The sequence below is a fragment of the Podarcis erhardii genome (assembly GCF_964252035.2).
Source record: "Podarcis erhardii genome assembly, chromosome: 4".
NCBI classification, from domain to species: Eukaryota; Metazoa; Chordata; class Lepidosauria; order Squamata; family Lacertidae; genus Podarcis; species Podarcis erhardii.
The window spans coordinates 76,226,261-76,242,900 of NC_138508.1; the positions used below are offsets into that span (position 1 = coordinate 76,226,261).

The following is a 16,640-nucleotide window of genomic DNA, read 5'->3' on the forward strand; positions in this document are numbered from 1 at the left end:
GTACTTCTATACCCAACTTAAAGAAAATACAATTTTTTATTAAGCAAATAAGCATGTGCTTTAAATGCCTTATGGTACATGGCTGAGGGAGTGGCCCGGTACCCATCACTGAACAAGTGTCTGGCATCCCCGCCCCATGTTTCAATCCTAAACCGAGTTCTCAGTCTTCAAAAAGTTAGAATCACAGAGAATCTGACTTGTATTCAAAACCAAAGCATTAAGAAGTCACTTCTCAGTTTCATCCCAGAACCCAAGTTTTGCAATTTGCCTTGGGACTCTGGCTAGACTTTGTTTGGGAGTGAAACCAACAAAAGGATTCTGTACACTTTGCCCATGGAGTAATCCATTTCAGTTCCTTGCTCTTGATAAGTTAAGTGTTCCCTGACTTGTGTACTGGAGCATATATTATCCAGGCGCTTACTCCTGACATTTAGCTGGAAGAAAGCAGCGTGAATGTTGTCTGCCAACAACTCTGTAGTAAGCCCATTCCCCCTATATATATATTCCCCATCCATTCTGAAGGGACTCGACATTGCAGGAGGCCTGTAAGCTAAAATACACCAGAAACACTGCATAAACCCTGACTGCACAATGATAAATGAAACAAACCTAAACCTAACCCATAACAGGCTTAGGGCAAAATTGCAAGCAAGGTAGGCAACAGTCATGCGTAACAGAAGCCCAAAAAGGCCAGCTCTGCAGCAAAGAACTGTGGGAAAGGGGGATTATTTAATTCTTGCCATATTGGTCACCCACACAATTTGCTTTTACCACTGCATGATTCCAGACTCATGTCTGCAAAATAAACCTGTGGTACAAATATTTGGGGGGTGGGGTGTTCAGGGAAAAGCAGCTGGCCTGCGAAGGGCTAAGAAACCTCCCTCACCCAACACTTCTCTCCTGCAAAACTACTCAATCACATTGCTCTGCAACAGGAATTGGGCTGCTGGGCTACCTTCATATGCTGGGCTACCTTCATATGCGCATGCCAGGTAAGGTGCCCCGTGTGGTATGATTCTAATTGTGTGGAACATTCCCTGATATGGCATGGAGCAATGTTCCATGATCAGTCAACCTGGCAAGCCGAACGGATGACTTGTAGTCTGTTATATCAAGGGGAAATGGCCATTTTCAGGAGGGCAACGTGAATATGATTTCAAACACCATTTATTCAAATGAGTTTCCATTATTCTTTGATATAATGAACAGAAGCAATAAGCACCAGTGCAGACTACTTGATGCTTATTTAGCATTTAAAACCACACATCAAGCATTCTAAGTGCTCCACACACATTATCTCAGTGTGATCGCCCTCTCTAAAAGTAGGGCAGCATTATTATCCCTATATTGCAGGAGGGAGTTGGCTCCAGTTACAATTAACTCTCACTGAGTACCATTCCTTGCCTTTTCGCAAAGATTTTTATATGTGTATTCTTTGGATAGCTTAAAGTTTCACAGGGTAAATCATCTCCAGCTCTCCCTGAATATGCTGCTGAAAGTGCCAAAATGCACTTCGTAAAACATCAATGCCCTGATCAATAAATTAAATACCACATGCTGCCTTCACCCTGCCAAAGACAAGCTGCAAATATATCTGCAATGCTGCAGTGCAGATTTCCTTAAAAGTAAATGCTGTGGTTATTTACATTCCAAATACGGCACCTTGTGAAAAGTGGAGATAACCTAACTCTGAGAAAAAGGTTTCACACATTTTGGGGGAAGTTGTGTGTGGTCTGTTTTTAAAATGTATTTCCTTCTCTTTTGGGCATAAGCATCCCCCCCCCCACCACCAGACACATATGAACAGTATTTACCTGTTAATCTACTTTTTCCATTCAAATTCATACCAGTACTTCTTCCCTTTTGTGTTAGTCCCCACTTTCTAAATTGCTGATTACACCGTGTGGATAGTACTGACAGGGTATGCAGACAGATAGCTGAGCTTGCACGTTGCTTCCCCCACCACCAACACCAATACCCCCCCACCCCCCCAAAATGCCCAGTCAGGAAGTGCTGAACTGCACACAGTAAGATAATTGCAAATTCTCAGCACATACTTTTGCAGTTTTCTGGATCTGTGCAAATCTGAGGGATCAAAATAATATACACCCATACATATAAAGCTACACTCTCTGGTTCAGGAGTGCGTTGGCTGGAAAAGAAATGAATGCAGTTGTGCATTCTCAACACACACTTTTCAGATTGCTGCACAATATCTGTGGCAGAAATATTTAGTGTGGTTTGCTTGGGCAGTTTTCTGGTTTGGGGACAAATCTGAGGGATAAGAAGAAGTACATATTAAATAGTTACAGCATGGTTGGAAATGAAATGAAAGCACTAAGGAAGTAATGGTCACGGAAAGGGGAGTAGCAGAAAGTGACAATTGATACAGTCACACCAAAACACCAAAACAAATAGTCTTTGAAGTTGAGAGGTTTGGAGTTCCACTTTCCCCAACTTGTTGGATTATCTCCAGATCAAGTAAACCTGAATTTACAGGGGGGAAGCATATAGAGATTGGTGGAGTTTGCAGGTGATGTAATATGGCCTATGCATGACTAATGTAATGTGGACTAGGCTCTTGGAAGTACTTGAAAACCTTCAAGGTCAACACAACCAATGGGGTGATCTATCCTCCTTCCCAGCTCTGAGTTGCGGTGGGAGGGGGACACCCCTGTTGCCCTAGCTTTGGAGACATTTGGGGAACAGCTTGATAGCTCCAAGATTCGGGCAAAGTCTGGAGAAATCCCCACCCGCTCAACATTCTGGGGAAGCATAAGAGATCTTAAAAGATGTACCGTATTTGCCAGGGCAACTATATCTATAGAACCCTGTGGCTATTAGCCTAAAAATCACAGCCAAGGTGCTGCTTCAGTATATTATACTACTACTAGAAGTGAAAGCTGCAAGTCACAAAACTAAAAGCACAACTTAAGGCAATGAATGCACTTGGTAGCATAAAACAATGTGACAGCAAAAATGCACATCATGTCTCCATGACAGCTTCCGGCGCTGACACTGTGCCAATACAGAACAGCATATGTAAATTTCCAGAGTCAAGACAGGCAGTGCATTTCCCAATCCTATTTATGCAAAACCACGTCATAGGGTTTGTAGTTGGGCTTACTCTCTAGTAATGGCACATTCTTCTGAAGCCTAAGGCTTAGATACATTTCCCCAGTGGCGTAGCGTGGGGGGTGCAGGGGGGGCCGGCCGCACCGGGCGCAACATCTGGGGGTTAGGGAAATCCACGGGTTAGGGGGCGCAAATCCATGGGTTAGGGGGCGCAAATTACTTGCCTTGCCCCGGGTGCTGATAACCCACGCTACGCCACTGCATTTCCCACAACATCTCTTTTTAAATCAAATTCCAAGTCGCCAACACCTTGCAGCCCTGATCCCTTTTCTGCCTGAATTTAATGTATTGCACAGCCCAGACCACAAGACTTAGAATAAAAATAGAAGACCAAATTAAAGCACTCCTACTGCCAGGATTTCAGCAATATCACAAGTGTGGTTTTCATTAGTAATGCAACAGTGTATCCCTCCCTCCCAACGCATTCTTGCTAGGGATTATTAGAGTAGAAAGGTTAATGCAGAACAAACATGCTAGGACATTTACTGGGGGATTTTTACCTAATAAAAATGTTCAAGTCCTGCTATTTCCTCAATGCTTGATAGAATATTCTGATTAGTGCTATAGAAGACATAAGGCTACGTCATGGTTCAAAAGCAAACCATGGAAGGGAGGGGAATTTCTGTGAGAGAGGACAGCGCATGCAAATCTACAGCACACTCCTATTCCCTTAAGTACAGTTAGAAGATTGGGAACATTTCATCTGCCCTAGGCCACACTATAGTAAGCACTTTCTGATTTAAACTAGGTTGTAGACGCTCTGTAGTGCTTCTGCCATTTTGCATAAAGTATATAATGAACCGTTGGCTATTCAGACTCTAAACCAAGGATTGGGAACCTGTGGTCCTCAGGAATTATACAGTTGCCACCAACCCTGATCATTGACCATGCTGGCTGAAGCTGACAGGAGTCCAACAACATCTGGAGGGCCACAGGTTCCCCCACCACTGCTCAAAGCATTCCCTCATTATTAATAACAAATGACTGTTCCGTTACAGGTAAGGGTTCTGGTAGAAAGCAAGTCCAAGATGAGGTGTTCAAGACGGACAACTCAATGCACAGCTCAAGCTGAAGCAAATTTAGATTGTTGTTTCAGCAAACAAGTTATCCCAGACTGAGCCTCTAATAGAGGCTGCTGGGTAGTTAGTTCTATCACCACCAGTGGGAGCTGCTCCTTAAAAAAACCCAGGGGAAAACACAAACACAATCCCCCACTGCCACAAAGTTTCCCCACATTTGAGGAAACTGCAAGGACCAGCACACCAAATTGCAATGGATGAGCCTCCCCCTGGGAAAACTTCCTTCATGAACAATGTATTTTCCACTGCCAGGTGAGTATGTTAAAGTTGTCCTATCTGTTTTGAATCCTATGACATGGGCAAGATAGCTTTGATGTAGCTTCTGAGACCGGAGTCCTCAAAGGCAGAGGGGTGACAATGTGACCTCCTTGGGCCTGGAAGGTTTTGGCAGAATGGCCTTCTGTGCTGGAGTTTCCGGCACAGTTCCCTCTGATTCTTCCTCCAGTTCCACAGTGGGACCCCGAGGTCATGATAGTGACTTTGCCCTGTGTTATCCAATATAGCTCCTGTCTTTGAGAGCTTTTAACACCAAATACTGAAGTGGATCTTTTGCATGAATGGAGAAAGTAGGAACTGAAATAAAAATGGAGCTAACTTGGATTTATGTTCTATATTACCTCAGAGTAATCAGAATGAAAGATGAGTGAATGTTCAACAATGAAACTTCTCCCCAACCAATAAAATCCCGTGCTTTAAAGAATGGTGCAACATCTATTCTGAGGTCCATCCAATAATCAGAGCTCAACTGTGAAGAGATCTTTGTTAAAGACTTCTGTCCCCAAATACAGTACAGCACTGGGCTAAACCTTGCTTGCATCCCTATCACAAAGTTGTCTTTCTTATTCCATAGGGGCAGGCATCAAGTTCTGGAGCTGCTAAGATCAAATCTATAAAAGTTCGAGAAGATCATGAGTCTCAGCTTTGCAAAGTTTTATGTTGTTGCTTTGTTTACCAAATACAAAATAAACATGCTAGACTAGATCACTCTCCAGGGCAACAGAAAATTTTCCAATGCAAATAACCCTAATTTGCATGGTTGTTCCCCCTCCCCCCATAAAACACACATCACTGATCCCAGTGCTGCCACAGACTGCTTCTCTGTGTGGGGGTAGGAAATGGTTGAGGGAGAGTCCACAGGTAGCAGGAAGTGTCCGTGCAGGAATAAGGATACCTGACTGATATACTGGTTGCCTAGGTAACTATCTCTCATTCTTGGCTCCTCACTCTAGCCAATCAACTCTTTTTGAAGGCTGAGCCACAGCCTCATCAATGACCTGAGAGAAGCGCAGTGACCCTTGCATGAGCAAGTTCTTAAAGCCACAAGAATGCTTGTGGGCACTGACTTGCAAAAAGTAGGAAGTTTAAGGGGAAAGACATAGGGCCAAGCTCTGTACTCTTTTCCCAGCTTCCAGAATTCCCACTGATGCTTGCTTTCCAGTTAAACTCCTAACACAGTCCACTGAATATTCTTATGGCTATACTCTATTTTAAAAAGAAAACCACTGAGTTTTTCTATTTTGCACTGCAAGTGCTTGAACACAAATTGCACACATTATTCTTATACCTTCCTTCTAGAGATGAGAAATAGTGGCCTGCCAGTGTATTTATATGTCTTGCGAGTTTATAGTGTATAAACACCTTGTGTGTTTATACTGGAGATGAGATTTTGAACTAGGACACAGACATTAATCTGCACCACCCCTTTGTTAAGAGGCATGTGGTGGGACAACACCTCAGACCTGGGTTCTCATTTCCTCCATGTTGTCCTTGGGACACACTCCCTAATCCAGGGGTAGCCAACCTGGTGCCCTCCAGATGTCATTCAACTGCAACTCCCATCACACCTGGCCATTGGCCGTGCTGGCTGATGGGGGTTGCAGTTCAATAGCAACTGGTATCCCTGTCCTATCCTATATCCCTTCAATGGGTCACACTTCTCACCAGGTTGGGCCTACAGCTTCCTTGAGTGCTTTTGCCTGGCTGGAGTGGGTCCTTGAACCCTGATCATTTCTCTTGGCTGCAGGAATGGAGAGAAGTGGGGTGCACACATACATGCGCTTCCGACTGTTGCATAATGCAGCCTACTACGCAAAGGCAAGTGACTGCCATTATCTGGCCCACTTTTGCCTCTGCTCCCCCTGAAAGGTTCCCACAAGGGAATGAAGGCCTCAGGTTCCCAACCCCTGGCCTATGCAAACAAAAGTGGCCATTAGCATTCATCATGTCTGGAAACTAGACAAGCCCCGACCCAAGTGCCAACTGTTCGCATTATCCCCCTGGCTTTAAAAGGTGCTCTGAAGTAGGCAAGACAAAGAATTGCTGAGGAAACAAAACCAACACAGTTACGTCTTCCGTGCAGCGACTCCACGCAAAGTAGCAAATCATGTTTTCTGCCTCATTAATGGATTGGCATATTACTATTATAAATATTGCTTAAAATGTTATGCTTCAGTACTTCCAGTGGTGATCTCCGCACATCTCAAGAATCAGGATTTGATTTCTTTTACATATGTGCAATTTTCACAAATTACTACATACGGGAGTAGAAGCACTTGGTTCTTGAACAAAAATGTAGGGCGTGCTCCACTAGGGAGAAATAACGGTAAAAGAAAATAATCTTAAGGGAGTTTATTTTGTGCGCTAAAATAAAATGTGGAGGGCGAACTGCAGCAAAAGAAATTAAGATCAGCATTAACAGCCAGAGCACCTGGGAGGCTAAGGGAGAGGTCTAACCTTTGTTCTTCCCCATTGCTGCTGCCAGATTCCTCTAGAGGAGAGAGACAGCCTCGGTCCAGTATATCTTAAGGAGCGTCTCCACCCCCATCGTTCTACCCGGACACTGAGGTCCAGCGCCGAGGGCCTTCTGGTGGTTCCCTCACTGCGAGAAGCCAAGTTACAGGGAACCAGGCAGAGGGCCTTCTCGGTAGTGGCACCCGCCCTGTGGAACGCCCTCCCACCAGATGTCAAAGAGAACAACAACCACAAGACTTTTAGAAGACATCTGAAGGCAGCCCTGTTTAGGGAAGCTTTTAATGTTTGATGCATTACTGTATTTTAATATTTTGTTTGAAGCCGCCCAGAGTGGCTGGGGAAGCCCAGCCAGATGGGCGGGGTATAAATAATAAATTATTATTATTATTAGACAAGGGAACCATCTAGCCAGGGGAAAAGACCCCACAATATAAGTATAAAAGGTAAAGTGTAAAGGGGCCCCTGACCATTAGGTCCAGTCGTGACCGACTCTGGGGTTGTGGCGCTCATCTTGCTTTATTGGCCGAGGGAGCCGGCGTACAGCTTCCGGGTCATGCGGCCAGCATGACTAAGCTGCTTCTGGCGAACCAGAGCAGCACACAGAAACGCCATTTACCTTCCCGCTGGAGCGGTACCTATTTATCTACTTGCACTTGATGTGCTTTCGAACTGCTAGGTTGGCAGGAGCTGGGACCGAGCAACGGGAGCTCACCCTGTCACAGGGATTCGAACCGCCGACCTTCTGATCAGCAATTCCTAGGCTCTGTGGTTTGACCCACAGCGCCACCCGTGTCCCAAATCTAAGTATATAAATATATAAATATATGCAATAGCTGTGTTACATCACATCACATCAGACCATGCCCATCCAGCTCTTGAAAACTGAAGCAAGCTCTCCAGGGTCTCAGGCAGGCATTTCCCAGCTCTACTGGTAGACACCAGGGATTGAACCTGTGAGTTTCAGTATGCAAGGCTAATGCTCTCCCACTGAACTACAGGCCTTCCTCAATACATCTAACCCAAACAACACAGTGAACAAAAACAAAGACCCGTATGAAATTAATTAATATCAACTTACAGCAGTAGCAGCAAAATCATTTGGGACACCAATGCTGGTTTAAACAAATCAAGGAGAGTTACCCCCAATGTTTCCAGATGCTTGATAAATACAAAACAAGAGTGGCTTACGTAAGATTTAAAAAATAGGAGGCTTCTCTAACACCTCCTTAAGCATAACGCATGAACTAGCATGCCACACATGACTAGGGCTGCAGACACAGGAGTACAGGTAAACTTCTGGAAGTATCTCTAGAGCTCAGAGAGGCTGTCATGTGGTCAGGAATCCCATGCCAGAGAGAGGGGCCTGAATACCAATAGCATACCAAGCCAACCACACCCTGTCAGTCACCATGCACCGAATCCTGGGATGGAAATTCTGACAGTGCTACCTGGCTTGTCAAAATGCCAAGACAATCGATATTTTGCCTCTGTCTATACTGCGATCCGCTCTGGCCACTCTTGTAGCTATGCTCTCTAAAATATGAAAAATTGCTTTTGCTCTCTACTTGAAAGAAATCATGTGTCATTGCCCACCTAGGCATAAATATACAAGCCAAATTTACACCAGATCAGGAAACTAAAAGGACTTTCTTAACTGTTGTGAAACTAGGAGACATTAGTAGAAATGTGTTTCTTCTTTGAGCCTTAAGATGAATGGCTCTAAATCATTATTGTTCCATTACTGGATTTTCTCTGAAAAAAACGGAAACCAGCACTTAAACGATTGGAGTTCTTAAAATCGATACTCCTTGACAGAGGAAGTTTAGAAAGCTTTTTCTGTGTGCACTAACAACAGCTTACAATCAAATGACATGCTAGCCTACTTTTTAATGGTCTTAGTAATTCTAGGTAATCCTGAATTCAGAGAGAGCTAAGATTCCCACAGTTCCCTGCAAAGAGGGATTGATTGTTAAACCACTCTGGGAATTGTAACTTTTTGAGGAGAATAAGGGTCTCCTAACAACTCTCAGCACTCTACTCTTAACTACATTCCTCAGGATTCTGAGCCATGACTGTTTAAACTGGTATGATACTGTTTTAAATGCATAGGGGAGATGGGGTCTAAATCTCACTTATTATGACCCAAAATGGAAGAGAGAGGTGCAGAGAACTTCTGGCGCAGAGAACGAGGAGTTAATAAAACTACTACAGTGACTTAGCAATCAACAGATTTCTGGAAAGGGACACCAGATATCCCCAAAGAGCCCATTTTCCCACTGAAGTGCAATTACGACTGGAGAAGATGCCGAAACAATTAAGAGCCCCCAAACACACACGTGGAAACACACACACACAGAGCTTTCCCAGTGCCAACCACTCTTCAAATAGGGCATGGAGGCTACATCTATTTCCTGCTGTCACTTCCCAGTAAACCTTTCCACTTCTAAATAAGCTCATTTTAAAAGACTCCCCACCACCACCGCTTCAAATTCTATAATCACAGACACTTCAAGTCAAATTAAATATATCTACCTATGTCTATTATTAGTGCGAGCATTAGCTCTGATTGAATAAATACATCTGTTGCTGAAGAAATATTCTGGTGTGAGGGAGGAGGGCAACAGCAACATGTTTAAAAATTAATCCCTGTACTCCAGCTTTTCCTGAAATAACAATAATGTACTGATCTCTTATAAGATCATCGGTACAGGCAACTTGCTAAGGACAAACCAACAATCTGAAATACAGTACGTCATGGGGATCAATGTGTTACCAAAGAACTGCAAGAACTAAAAAGAGACTCTCATGGGTTTGACTCTTTGACTTCAGAAATACAGAGCCTCCCAAAGGGCTGAATTACTACCAGGCACAATAACAAATTTACAGTCTTAATAACAAGCAGCTGGCCACTCTCTTATCTCTAACATGGCTACGGAGGATTATATAATACAGGAAACTAGTGAATGGACGTGCCTGTTTTGCTTCCCTCCCCTTCGCACAAGCCGTTAGCTGTGCAATACTCTGTAAGCCATTCCGGGCAGCCATGAGGCTGCTCAGCAAAAACACCAGCAGCACAGAGACTGACATCGTCTGATGAAAAGCAATGAAATATGAAATCCTGCTCTTTACTAGCCTATTCTTTTATTTGTTCCCAACAGGCATTCTTACCTCGAGACTTCTAATTGCAGCCAGAAGATGATCCTGCTGAGCAGAACCTCTGCAGTTCCAGCCTCTACTCACAATCAAAAAACATCCTAGTAGCCCTATTTGGTGCAGCAGGTAATTAGTATTAGCGTTTTTCCTGCTGCTGCCTGAGCCGTTCCATCTGAAATCCAACTAATATGAGAACCTACTCCTAGACTCGGGGCTGTTTGATATGTGATGAATTTCCCTCACCGACAGAATTTCTGGAAATGACAATAAACAGGCAAGTGGGGGAAAGAATATCAAATCCAATATATTGCTACAGCTCTATTGGTTCTCAAATCTATCCAGCATATTTGTAAAGGGTGGTTTGAACCGTTACCTTCTCAACTAAAAGGTCTCCAGACCCTTGATCATCTTGATTGCCCTCCTCTGCACATGTTCTACCTTGTCAATATCCTTAAATTGTGGCAACCAGAAGTATACACAGTACTCCAAGTGTGGTCTGACTAAGGCAAAACAGAGCTAGGTACTACAACTTCCCTTGATCAGGACACAGTACTAAGCTTCTGCTGATGCAGCCTAGAATAGCATTAACTTTTTTAGCTGCTGCATCACGCTGTTGACTCATGTTAAGCTTGTGATCTACTCAAACCCCAGATCCTTTTCACATGTACTATTGGCAAGCCAGGTGTTCCCCATCTTATATTTGTGCAGCTGGCTATTCCTGCCTACGTGTAGAATCTTAATTTGTTCCTATTGAAATTCATTTTGCTAGCTTGGGCCCAGTTCTCCAAACCGTTTAATTCATATTTAATCCTAATTCTGTCTTCTGCAGCATTAGCTAACCATCCCATTTGGTGTCACCAGCAGATTTGATGAGCATCCTCTCAATTCCATCGTCCAAGTCGTTTATAAATAAAAGGTACAACAGGATCAGGACAGAACCCTGTGGCACCTTCGGGTTCGGTCATTCAACCAGCTAAAAAAAAAATCACCCTTACAGTTACCTTGTTCATCCTGCAGTTTCCTGCCGTAAGTACATATATTTATGGTTGCTATGTTCATTATTTCCACAAACATGTTGAACAAAACATACTTCCTTCTAAAGTCAACAGAAAAACTCCCACAGATTTTAAAGCAAACACAAAACTTTACAAATGATGGGATGAACACAACAGTGTTGTTATATATTCAGACTGCCTGCAGTTCTCACTATACAACAAGTGTAATCCAAACTAGTTTACCTGGGACTCTTTGCACACCCACCCGAAAGTACAGTACTGCTAATATGTGCAGGTATGCATTTCATACCAACCATGAAGATTTTATGTGTTTGTAAGCATTTGGTATCTATCAAAATCCAAAGATGACACCTGCATTCAGCAACCACTGATGCAAGTTTTGTACCTAAACCCCAATCAATATATATCCAAACCTGTAACATAATCCTTTTAGATTACTTTGTTACAACCTGCCAGTTTCCGTCAGGAAAACCAACTGCAAAAAGCACACAGTGCTTGTGCTATTTAAACTTAAAATGGATATATTTTGCACTGCACTCCAAAGGAAGTGTCCTAACATGCAAAATTCATTGAATCCATAATAAGTGCTTTTACTTGCAAAATGTGCCAATGAGTAGCTAGCTATCTCAGTCTCAGAAACAGCATCACTGTCATTATCTGTTTGTTTGTTTGTTTGTTTGTTTGTTTGTTTGTTTGTTTGTATGCTCCCCTTTTGTGAAAGACTGTGTCCAAAGAGGCTCACAATATATTAAATGAACAGCAATAAATTTAGCTGGCACAATCAGGACTTAATTCCAGAATCTGCTTCTAGTGTGCAAAGCTTAGATTTGGAACATCTGAAACTAAGCAGTATATTCAGTATTTTCTTCCGCTCCTTCACCATCTAGCAATCGTAATCATGTCCTGGCCACACATGCCTGTATCTATGATGCTGAGTTTCCAGTCAGAAGGCGTAACTTGAAGGTTGCCACTTTCCTCTCAAACTTGTACACCTCACACCCAGTTCCTCCCTTCCTCCTCCTCCTCCTCCTCCTCCTCCTCCTCCTCCTCTCTCTCTCTCTCTCCCCCCCCCAATCCAGTGGCTCTGCCTTAAAAAAAAACAGGTTGGTGTTAAGAAATTCCACAGGTGTGCTTTCCCAATAAGCACATTCCAATGCTAGCAAATGCTGCACCTCTAGAATTTCTGCATGCTGCACAGCTGTTAAAAAACACAGATTCAAGAAAGAGAGAAGCAACCCTTAGTTTGGTTTGGGTGGGCTCTAAAGGGAAGAGGGGTGGTTTGGACAAGGGGGTTAGGGTGGGTGAGCAAAGCAACCAGGGTGGCAGCCCCTAACATATACACCCTAACATATACACCATACATAGGCACCTGTATTTGAATGGCACCTTTTTTAAAAAATGAACCTGTGGTTAGAAAAGTAGTAAACAGGCAATGCAGCCTCATGAAGGAAGCCTCTGAACTGCATCATCCACGGCAAAGGATGCCGCTTCCCAGAAGTGACATATACCCAAGGATTGACACTGAAAAACATGTTGGTGCACTGGAACAAGCAGCGCTTGTGAACAATGAACACCCTAGTCAGAGCCAGTGAGAACATTTTTTACAAGCTTTGTCTGTACAACTAAATGCTCACACCAACGGCCTACATAGTTGAGCAGCATAATGTCAGAAGTGTTGCTCATGGAAGGTCACAGCAGCTGCTTCTGTTCAAAGAGAAACCCCCCTTGAGTGTAAACTGCTCATGTGAAACTGCCTTATTCCAAGGTCAGGTCAACTCTCCCTTGGCTGGGCTCAGCACAAGGTTAAAAAGAACCAGGGAGGGTCAAGGCAGCTGTGAGCTCCTCTCTGGGAGTCTGTGCAATCTTGGGAAGCCATAGTTTGGTTCACCATGTTGTGTGAACCAGATTTATGGCTCAAGCTAAAACTGGATAAGGAATTATCACTTTCCATATTCTAAATTTCTATTACCAAACCTCACTCTCAAGAAAGAATGCTTTTTCCCTGGTTGCTTGCCCTTTCTTAAACAATAATATATCATAATACATATATTTGCACTGCAGTAAACTCGAGAGATCCCAGGGGCCTAGTTGCCATGGTCCCCTCGTATCTGGCACATAAATATTTTTTTCCAACATGGCACAGATGGCACTTTTAAATGTGAGGCTGACACCTAAATATATGTAGTATTTTTACCACTCCTGTGTTACAAAATCCCAGTCATATTTCCCTTGCAAGAAATGCTACCTTGGGGAGAAAGGGAGGATTTGTTTTCTTGAAAATAATCCCTACAAAAAGTGCTGTTATATATAAATTTCTGTGTTTACAAACAACTCAGGAGAAGCACATTAATGAACTACTAGCCACCTTAGAACAGGCGTCCTCAACTTCGGCCCTCCAGATGTTTTTGGCCTACAACTCCCATGATCCCTAGCTAGCAGGACCAGTGGTCAGGGAGGATGGGAATTGTAGTCTCAAAACATCTGGAGGGCCGAGGTTGAGGAAGCCTGCCTTAGAACATATATAAGTAACACACAGGTACTCTTGAGCAAATTTGCTGCAGTACTGCCTCCAAGTGCTAGGGCTGGGCCATATATGGTTTTCAGCATCACAATGTATGAAATAAGGATGGAACTATGTAGAGGCAAAAGGGTGCATGAACCGGGCAGACCTGGTCACTATTTATCTGGAAGACAGAGCACTCTGTCAGTGGTTCATTGACTTTTTTAGGACAAGTCCAACTCTCTCAAAAATAAAAATGCAGTTAGAAAGCATACAGTATACAGTGGTACCTCTGGTTGCAAATGGGATCCGTTCCGGAGGCCCGTTTGCAACATGAAAAGTACGCAATCCCCAACGGCGCTTCTGCGCATGCGCGGGTTGCAATTCGCCGCTTCTGCGCATGTGCGTGACATCATTTTGCGCTTCTGCACATGCGCAAGCGGCAAAACCCAGAAGTAACCCTTTCTGGTATTTCCGGGTTGTCGCGGGATGTAACCTGAAAGAACGTAACATGAAGCGGATGGAACATGAAATATGACTGTATAGCACAGTGCATTACAATTGCTACAATATGCAGGGGGGGGGGCTTAAATGGTCTACCAAGACCCTCAGCCATTTTCAAAACTCCTGGGCAGGGAGAAAGGTTTTGGAACTGCTGTGCTAAGTCACTGCTTTTCCACAATAACCCAGAAACAGATTTGAATTGTTGGCTCCACACAGTATTTAATATAACCTTATTTTCCTCATAAATATCCAACAATGTCTGCTTCACATTGGCAAGACCCAATTCTAACTTCTGTTCTAAAGGTCCCGCTTCTTCCTTCTCTTAGACAGCAGCTTCCTCTTTGCTCCTTTAAAGTTGCTAATTAGATTCTTCCTGTTCACTCACCACAAATCCTTGAACTGACCCTGTTCCCTAGGGCGATGGCAGCAATGGGGTGGGGGCTCTAATTACTAGTTCCCTCTCTGCAGCCAGAACAATCGCTCATTAATTTTTATTTTTTATGCAATTGCAAAATTGGTTTTGCTGCGATGTTTGAACTGGGCCATTGTAAGCCTACACAAAAGTGAAAGACGAGCTTAGGAGCCAATTAATTCAAAGTCAATGACATGCTATTGTCGTACCTTAAACAATTACAATCCTATATACTGTTGAACAATGCTGTAGCTGTTTGAGGCCCTCAATTCTGTCCATTCAATGCTATATTGAAATGCTTTTCTGTTAAACTAGGCTATCCTGCATTCACCAAATGAAACGTTCTTGCAAAGCTGTGATAGACGCACCAACTGTCCATTTTAGCCCTTATTTGGGCGTTCTTATGAACACATGTGTAGGGATATGCCTTCACACACAGAGCAAAACCATCTGTAGTAACAGAGGCTTCAGTAAAGATTCTGTGCAGGGTCTCTCTCATTACAGACTGCCATGCTCCTTCCATGAAGGTTGGTCATCCCCGCTCCTGAATCAAGCAAAATGTCCAAATAGGTGGTGTTGTTGTTTTTGTAGCAGATTATACCAATCATGATGTTGAAGGTAGCACACCCCTGTATTCCAGTTACTGAGGACCACAAGTGGGGATAAGTACTGTTGCTCTTATATCCTGCTTTGGCTACTGCAGAGGCATTTGGTTGGTCACTGTGAGAACAGGATGGTAGACCGGGTGGACAACTGACCAGATCCACTGAGGTTCTTCTTCTTATGTTCTACTGCTAGAACTAGGGTCTATCAACCTTTGTCTACACCAGGGGTGGAGAACCTGTTGCCTTCCAAATATTGTTGGGATTACAGTTCTCATCTCATCATCCCTGGCCATACTTGCTGGGGTCAATGGGAGTTGTAGGGCCACACTAAGACTTTTGGCAACACTGTGTAATATTATAGAGAATAATCAAAGAATGATAGGAATCATTGTTCCGTGAGGAGTCTCCCTAACAACTCTTGGCACCCTCAACTAAATTCCAGTTCCCTGGATTCTTTGGGAGAAACCACGACTGTTTAAAATGGCACCAGAACTGGATGTGTCCATTACGTTGCGTGTTTTCACTTGCCCTACAGCATTTGACAGATGAAAACAGTGACATTCATGGGGAGAAGTAAGGGATGGGTCCCACAATTCCAGAGGATAACATGTCACAAGCCGAAAACGGGACTGAATGAAATACTTTCTGCAAAGATTGCTAAACCAAGTAGGTCACTAAGACAGACCAGATGGCTCAATTGAGCAAGTCAAGTCCTCTACCACACTGAAAGAAAAAACTCCAACGCTTTGCTAATCTTCCTCACCTCAACCACCTATGCCCCAACTGTGAAACAAAATTTGTACACCATGTTTTCTCAGAAAGCAATTTCCTAATCTATTATCGCAATTCCATAAACAGTACCCAGGTGTTTTGTTTTCTGTTTGCCTTCAAGGACAGGAACTCCGTACATGTTTAGAAGTCCTCTGATCCTTATTATTTATTTCTCCCCAGTCTTCACCTTGCTATTAATCCTGCACAGTCTTTCCTCGCCATGCAACCCGCCTGCTACGATTAGAAAAGGCAAAGGAGCCTCTGAGAAAAGGAGCGGCGTCGCATGGGAAAACGTGCCAGATTGATTATCAATAGACATTTGGGACAATCTCAGGTGACCTAGGGCAGCTGGAAGGTATGTCTGCATGACAAAGCATGAACAAATCTGTGCAGTACAAAATTTTAAAAATATCATGTGATATGGAAAGCAGCTGGAGGTCGAGGAGAGGACAGGGAGTGAAAAAAGAGCTGTGAGTGGAGGGGGCCCCCTCTTCCCATCCTCTGGACCTCCTGGGAAACTCAACAAGTCTGCTGTATTGGGAACTGGGTGTGGAGAGAGCAGCCGAATGGGACATCTTTGTGGGCAGCCTGAGGAAGTACCACCCACCTTGGGCCTGCCCATAAAAAGCAAGTCTACAGACTAAGCATGATGTCTGCTGTTTCCAGGCACTCTTCTTGTTGTGAGACTTTTGTGAGTGAGCTGAGTGTTTGTTT

The 16,640-nt window shown here is 43.7% G+C and overlaps 1 protein-coding gene across 18 annotated transcripts in view; it reads right to left on the bottom strand.

Moving 5' to 3' along the window:
* The window catches only part of INPP4A (inositol polyphosphate-4-phosphatase type I A), a 96,671-nt gene that overhangs the window by 56,820 nt on the left and 23,211 nt on the right, over positions 1-16,640 (bottom strand). The window lies entirely within an intron of this gene.